Source organism: Pyxicephalus adspersus, chromosome 6, assembly GCF_032062135.1.
Source record: "Pyxicephalus adspersus chromosome 6, UCB_Pads_2.0, whole genome shotgun sequence".
NCBI lineage: Eukaryota > Metazoa > Chordata > Amphibia > Anura > Pyxicephalidae > Pyxicephalus > Pyxicephalus adspersus.
In genome coordinates, this window is record NC_092863.1 from 54,407,836 (window position 1) to 54,416,034 (window position 8,199).

The window sequence follows — 8,199 nt, forward strand, 5'->3', positions numbered from 1 at the left end:
AGGGGTTTTTGTAATACTCAGAATAGGACGCCTGACACCAACAACCAATAATAATGTGACCAGTGAGTGTAAATTCAAGCAGAACTAAAAACTATTTAAAACAAAAATGGTGATCAGGCAGGCTTATATTGAAGGAGAAACAGCAAATATTCCCTCTGAAATAAATATTAAAGTAATTTTTGACAGTTTAGGACAGCAGTCAGGCAGGTAAGTATGTTTAATTGCAGAAGGGATGTTGCATGTCCCTTTTTTTGTATTAAAATTATGCCTGATCGCAAAGTTCCACTTTACTAGAAACAATACAGGATTCCTTTATCACTAAGAAGAGTTAACAATATCATGTGCAGCTGTGTACTAGAAAAGTTAGGATTAGTTTAATGACCCAAAAATATGTACATCCTTGTGGTAAAGAGCCCCGGGACCCAGGTGTGCTATGATACTGCTATGCCAGTGCCAGTATTTGTACACACAGGAAGCTCGGAAAGAGGCCACAGGCTGTACATCCTATGCAGTTTATAAAGTTAAAAGAACAATATTTTAGGTGTGGGTGGATGAAGTAAGGTAATTACTTACATTTCTTGTGGGTGAAACAGACTTGATAAGGTTTATTTGTTATTTAGGATTTATAAAAAAGCAGGATGATTTCATGCAGGAAGGACACAATTACAAGACTGAACATGGACCTTGTCATAACTGTCATATTGGTACTACAACGCATCCTACATAGAAGTGTCTTTTAATAACTTTTCCACACCTTGAAATCATCCTAAATACACCCTTTTAACTAGTCCAATGTGTAAATAACCATTATTTTAGAGCTAGTAGTAGTTACATTGAAGTGGATTTGTGTAATGTAATGGACCATATTCAAGTATATTCCTTTACTTTAAATGGTAGATATGTTCCTGACATTCATGAAAACTGGGAAAGGCATGTTCCTGACAATGGGTCAATTATCTTAAATATTAATAATGTATTTCACTGTGACTAACTACAGCTAGCTATACCAGGTATAGGCAACCTATAACCTGGCAGGCATGCAAAGTAATTTTCAGTGGCACCCAGAATATCATCAAGTGACATTGTCCGTTAGGTTGATTACAAAGCTTGGCATGCCCGCTATCCACCAACCTCCAAAGTTTAAGTAAGTTGTGCCTAAAGTCATTGACTTTCAGGTACTCAAGTTTCCCTATAAAGCAGACACTTTTTCCACTGGGGTTCCAGAGTAAATTCACAAAGATGGCACACACCCTATGATTACTTCCCTGAAGGGCAGAGTTCCTATATCTAAACTCCATCTATCTGTCTGACATATTTTGGGGAATCAGATGTTTAGGAAACAAATAATCAGGTCTTTGAAATAAACTTCCTATCAGCAGACACACACATCTAGTAGTTATTGCATTTTGGGTAATTCCCTAATCACTGCAGATGAAAGTCAGGAGCACACTAGAACTTTTCATCTTACTCAACAAAGATGAATAGAAATTATGATGACATAGTTGGAGGATCAAATGCTGTGAAATTTTAGAATTGCTCAGTAAACTGGCCCCTCCATAACCTGGCTCTGCAATTGCTTTTGATTGGGAGCCCATTTGTTTTAATGGGTTGCCGAAAGCAGAGCACTGCATTTTTTAATACTCAATGCATAGGAATGCATTTTATTTGGTTTGGGGTGTCACAATGAATGGTATCAGTAAATCCTTCCTGACTTATCAAGAAACACTTTGCATCACTGTTCAATGTTGAGCTCCATACAGATGGGTGTATCCCTCTTCCTATTTTTAGGAAAAACTTTACTACATATGGTATAATATTCACTGTCTATTGCACATTCCAGATATCTGCTTAACTTTGGCTCTGGACCCATTTTTTGCAGATTATTGGCTCTGCATTCTCCCAGAGTGGCCTGCACTCTGTTAGGAATTCAAGTGTTCCTCCTGCCCACAGCAGACAGAATGATCTTTAATATTGTCCTTTTAATTAAGAGGCCCTGAGGATCTGGACATCTTCCTCTTTAACGGTTTTCCTTTAAACTTGCACACCTCCACTCCGATTCCTCCAACTATATCATTCTTGGTTTAAAAAAAGGTGAAGATATTAGATAACTAGATGATGCTACCAGCTCCCTGAATAGTAACTGTTGACTTTTCAGTCTTTCTGACCCTAGGAAAAACATCATCTTCTTCCCCTAGTGGAAGAAAACCATCCTCTTTTCTCCTTTTCCTTTCTCCCCTATATTGTTTTTTTCCTACCATACGTTTGTTGTCTTTTCAGTAGACCCATTTACTTTTCTCCTCTACATCCTCTTCTTTTTGCCTTTCTTTTGTTCCCTCTCAATTAATTAAACAAAAAAAGAATCTGTCCCATGAGCTGTTACCGGTTTTCTTATTGCGGGAACCTTTAAGACACCATTTGTTGTGTGGATGTATGTTTCAGTTGTTTTTCAGGATTTGTTTTTGTCATACTATTTCACATACTGTATAATTTTATTTCTTGGCTCTAAACAAAAAACAAATCAAAAATAAGAACTGGCAATTATAGCCAGGAAACGGAAAAGGTCCAAAGGGAATTATATATTGCCTTCATGGACAAATGTTACCAGATCAATAGAGTTCCAAGAGGGAAGAAGGGGCTGGATTCTAGTGGCTAAGGTTTTTGCACAAATCATTTTGTGTTGATATTTAGAAGTATGAACAGCCTATAGCTGGGTGCAATATCTTTACTTAGGATGTATTCCTATATATTGCTGTGATTCTGTGAATATTCAATCTCCTTTGCGTATGGCTTTAGTATATCTACAAATATCTGGGGTTATCTGACAAAATTTTTGATAATGTAGGAGTGAAAGCTTTAGGGACCTAGGCTTTTATCTGTGGGTTTTATATTTCCTCAGTGGCAATATCAGACTTTAGCTTTTTAAAGAGCAAATTTTTTGTTTGCAAAACTCTTTTAATAAACCTCCCTGGTTAATTACAAATTCATAGAACTTCGAACTGCCACATTTTCATACAAATTCCACCTTTCTGAAATGATTCAGTGTTCTGTGGTAGTTGAAGTGAATTTGCTTGTTTGTTCCCAGGACATAGATCTCTTGAAGTTTGACTCCTGTTGCATGATAAGATATAGTCATTGATTTGATCAATTAGGAAGATTGATTAGGATTATATTTATTACCCTAAGCAATATCCAATCAGTTGGTAAGGTCACCATAAAGAATGGGATTACTCACTTTTTTAATACAATAGCAATTGAAATATTAGGAAAGTCTGCAGAACATACGTTTACAAATATGTTACCTTCCCTGGGTATATAAACTGTGCTTTGACTTGAAAAACGATAGCCCTGTCTAACCAATAGCAACACTCTCCACTCTACTGGAGTTACTATAGCACCATGTTGTAAAGCATTTAGCTTTGGTTTACTTCATAGAACTTTGTGTTGCATAGTAACTGGATTTGAGTCTTGTTTTGGCTATTTACAGAAACCTTCAGTTGAAATACCACCAATTATTCCTGGTGCAGATTTAAAATGTAGCAATCAGTCCTCCACAACTGGAACATTGTGCAGTGTGGCTAATAATGGTAATAGCAGAACCTTACTGTATCTGTTGTAATGTATAATTTTAGTGTTAACAGTTTGAAATGCCATACAGGTTCACTTTATGTTAAACAATAACAATGTAAAGTTAACATTGTTAAGTGTAGTATAATCACAATTTACACCAGAAAATAGCAATTTTCTTCAACTGTAGATTCTCATCTGTTTTTTTAGCTGAACTTTTTTTTGTACCCCCATATTGTACCCACTGTAATAATAAACATAATTATTACTCGTTCCTTCAGACTATTATGCTCTCAGTGTGACCCACAGCTAACTTCTAAGCTAAGGAATATTCACCTCTTTGTGTAAATATGGGTGTGCTCCCTGTGGATATGGGGAAAACATTTAAATAAAACTGGAGACACAAATACAACTTCAGATCATGTTAGTACAATGAGTTTTATTTGTTCCTTCCAAGGTTTCAACACCTTGTAGGATACTTTTTTTTTTCCCCCCTAAACAGGTTTATACAGTCTGAAAACGTTCAATAGTGCAACCTGTGCAAGCAAGAAATGACAAACATTGTCCTTTTCACATCCTTATAAACAAGAACTATTGGGTGAAAGGAAGAAAAAAAAACCTTATCCATAATATAGATAGCTATTCACATTTGTACATTACCATTTTAAACAGCTCAAGAAACTCTACAATGTCTTACAACATAATAAATCGTATTCAAGTTACAGAGAAGGCAAAACCACACACAGCAGGGAGCCTTGAGTGAACTACCGAACATTGTACAACTCAAGATGTGTCTTATTTTACTAGTCAAATTTCTATTAAATTACAAGAAGCAATGAAAAATATGGAATTGTATTGTTCCCCTTTCTCATGACCGGGAAAAAAAAAAAAAAAAAAAAAAAAAAAAAAAAAAAAAAAAAAGTAAAAAAGGCACAAGCCCTTTTTGCAGCACATTAGAAAATGTCATTTTTACACTTAAAATACAGGTCACAAATTTTAAGAGCAAATGCGTTGAAAGAACATCTTACACAGAAAAAAGTCAACTTAAATATTTAAAATACTATGCAAAAATAAAATTATGTGTCTGGAGTTTAGGAACTGATTGTTCCCTGCAGACTTGAACTTTCCAAGTCTTTCTAGTCATGCTTTCTGAAACATGCGCTGCATTAAACAATGTGGGTGAAAAACACAAATATACCCTTTTTAAATACAGTGCATTTATGAAAGCATGCTATCTTATTAGACGAGTAGAGGAGAACCTTATATATACATATATTGGTATATGCATCATACCGCCAATGTACATGCATTAGGGGAAAACTCCCCCTTTGTAAAATGATTACCAAGTAAGACCCTGAGCACTGTATGGGAAATAACTGAATAGAAAGCAATGAGGTACAGCATTCAAGAAAACTCAGTTCCAGAACGAGAAACCAAAATAATATGAAACATTTATGTACTATGAATATAGATGGGAAGCACCAAAGAAAAGAAAATGAAAAACAGATTTATGTGCCACTATAAAGGAACTTGCAGATTGCCACAAAGACCTCAAAAGTCCAGGTGTCCAACAAAGCAGAGCATCTGTCTATGCACAAGTAGACTTTATTTCTTTGGAATCTGGCCCTGATTTGTGTGCAGTCAGCATTTCCAGTTCCTCTGTACTATATCAGTCTCTGCTGGGCAGATTTTCTACAGGGTGCTGAAATTACTGATACTCTGAGGATGAAGTTGTTGCCACATCTGCTGCTGTTGTACTGCAATTTGCTGGGACTGGTCTGAAGTTGACAACAGTGCTACTAGTGATGAGACACAATTCGCTGGGATGATTAAACCTGTCAAGGAAAAACAAAAAGTGGTAAGTATACAACCATCTAATGTATTATTTATGATGTAATATGCAGCTCCTACTAATCAGCTAAAAGAGCTTTGATCAAAGATTAATAATTTTAGATTCTGTATATTTACAAGGCATTAATGGATAACATTTGGGAACACCCCTGACAAGGTTCCATCCTACAAAGCTGGTCGATCAACTGCTATACAAGAAAGTTGGATCCTGAATTGTATGTTTTAGAACGTTCAAGCTGCCATAAAAGCCAGGGAAAATACAACTAAAATACTAAGCGTTTTTCTTCCCCCTCATTGTTGGAGATTCCATAATGGGAAATGAAGCATTTAACCACAGCATACCACAATCTAGCCATTTCTTCTTTCTATTTATGAGCTATCATTTCTCACACACATGATGCAGTGCAGGCAACTGACACCTAGCCAAAAGCACATTATTGTAAGTGAACCCTGCTTCCAAATGGTACAGAATTTAATTTATTTTCTGCAGTTTTATCAGCTTCTGCCAAAGCCAGTTATCAGTGCCAAGCAAAAGGAACACATTAATGTGAAGTAACTAGCAGAGTCAAGGGTAGAAGCTACACACCCCCACAACCTGATAGAATAGTGCCAAGAGATGCACCAGAAATAAAAGATGACATATGGCTTATTCTCCTAACTATCACCCCTATTTAAAAAAAAAAAATAAAAAACACACACACAACAGCAGTATGAAAATTTATAAAGCATGACAGGGATAATCACTGGTTTTATAGTACTGATCTTGTTTAGGCATTTGTAAATAGACACACACAAGAAAATAGATAAATTAGGTACAAGATTGCCACTGCCAGACCTCATTCTGCACACTAACCATTTTTTTTACTGGGCTGGTGATATTCTGCCAAAACTCCTATACTTTCTCTTATTCTGCGAGCCATTAATTGTCCCTGGAGAGATGGAGAGGCCTTTAAGGCGATATTAGAATAGAATGCTATCTTCAGCGTGCATTCGAATGTATTGTATGCTTTTACAAAGCATTGTTCTACAAAGCTCACAGCAAGCAACTTATTTTGAAGCCTTTACCTTCAACGTTAAATACAGAACCTGAAAAAAGTGCTTTAACTTCAAAAAGGCTGCTAACAGGGTTTTAACAGCACTATTCAACAGAAGCATTTCTGTACAAAAATGCTTTTTACACGACCAGCCGAAATATTAAAACAGACAGACAACGTGAAGAACAAGCTGAACAAAATGCTGTGTGTGTACGATTTATATTGCAGTGTGTGTGCACTTACCAACAATTCTTTGTCCGTCTTCAGTTCGTAATCTTACTATTTGCATTTTTACATTGGTACCACTGACTGAAGCAAGAACTCCTTCGACTTTAGTCCACACGCTTAGAACAGATCCACAGAGAACATAATACGTCCGGCAGCGCAGACCAACTTCACACACCAGTCCTAGACTTGCCTTCTTACAGTTGCCTCTCCTACAAAGAATGTCAGGAGTATTTTTAGTAATAAACAAAATCCCAAAAGTAAAAATGTTAATTTGTACATTTATAGTGTAATCGTTCACTAAAAACATTTTTAAACTTCCATTTAAGCGATAGCAGGTTTGGTCGGCTGACTGAATGGGTGCTTTATACTTGGCATAAAAATCCTTTTCTCAAACAAATGACGTACACAGCAAATTACCAAGTGCAAGACCCCAGTGATCAGTGTCCCCAAAATGTTCAGAAAAAAATACATCTATTCTTAAGTACAGGTCAACATTTCAATAAATAATGCAGGAGTGACTTCCAATTCAGCAATATCTGTACAACAGCTGCTTATGATAAGATATTTATTTTCTAACAAACCTCTATAGCATATGACTGGTGTAAAAATGCCTTTTTTTGTTAATCGCTGCTGCTGACTACTCACCAATAAGCATGTGTGCATGTATCGGCAGAAGAAATATACTGTTCTTTCCAGTGCGGATAAGCATCATCAGAGGGTACCTGAAAAAAAAAAAAAAAAGATATATATTTTTCTTTTGCCACCTAGGAACAACATTTAACATTTAAACTAGTACACCAAAGGCACAGCTCCTATTGTTGCTATTCTTCAAAGTCATGAGGTCACTGTTATAGGAGTCCAATAGGTATATCATCATCAAAAGTATTCTGCCAATATTACAGAAAATAAAACAAGAGACAATCAGACTAGTCTGAAATGCATTAAAATGTTGGCATCATAAACACAAGTGAAGCTTCCCAGATTCTCTGCAGGATCAATATAGTTAGGCATAAATGCAGGGATGTAACAGACAAACAATCATTTATGGAGGACTGAAGCCCTTGTCAAATCTCCCTGTTCACAATCTTAAAGCTTAAACAGTTTGCATTATTTCAGTCCTTATTTAACAAAAACAAAAGTCAAAATGCAGAAGAACTATGTAAACAAAGTACAGCGATCCCACTTCCAAAGGATTTAAAAGGTTAAGTAGCAGCCTGGTGCTGCTATAGCCAAATACATTACACTTCATGTCAACAAGTGTGATCACCTCTATAAGGCAACAATAACCTTAGAGAGGCAATTGTTGCTGCCCATCAATATAGGAAGGGCTATATGGCAATTTCTAAACTGTTTGACCTCAATCACTCTTTAGTAGATAACACTACTCGCACGCTAAATTTGATTCACCACGTGACTGTACACAAAATTCCTTCAATGATCTTCTCGGCAGATGCCGAAAAAGCATTCGATCGTGTGAACTGGACATATATGCACCAAGTCCTTAATTTTATAGGCATTCCTA

General features: G+C 36.2%; 1 long non-coding RNA gene across 1 annotated transcript in view; it reads right to left on the reverse strand.

Annotated features, from left to right (window-relative positions):
• Positions 1-3,988: 3,988 nt before the first annotated feature.
• Positions 3,989-8,199, reverse strand: part of LOC140333848 (uncharacterized) — an 8,059-nt gene continuing 3,848 nt past the window's right edge. The window contains exons 2-4 of the long non-coding RNA XR_011921437.1: positions 7,323-7,399; positions 6,693-6,886; positions 3,989-5,399 (exon numbers count right to left, since the gene is read on the reverse strand). This is a non-coding gene — a long non-coding RNA (uncharacterized lncRNA). The remainder of the gene's footprint in view (positions 5,400-6,692; positions 6,887-7,322; positions 7,400-8,199) is intronic.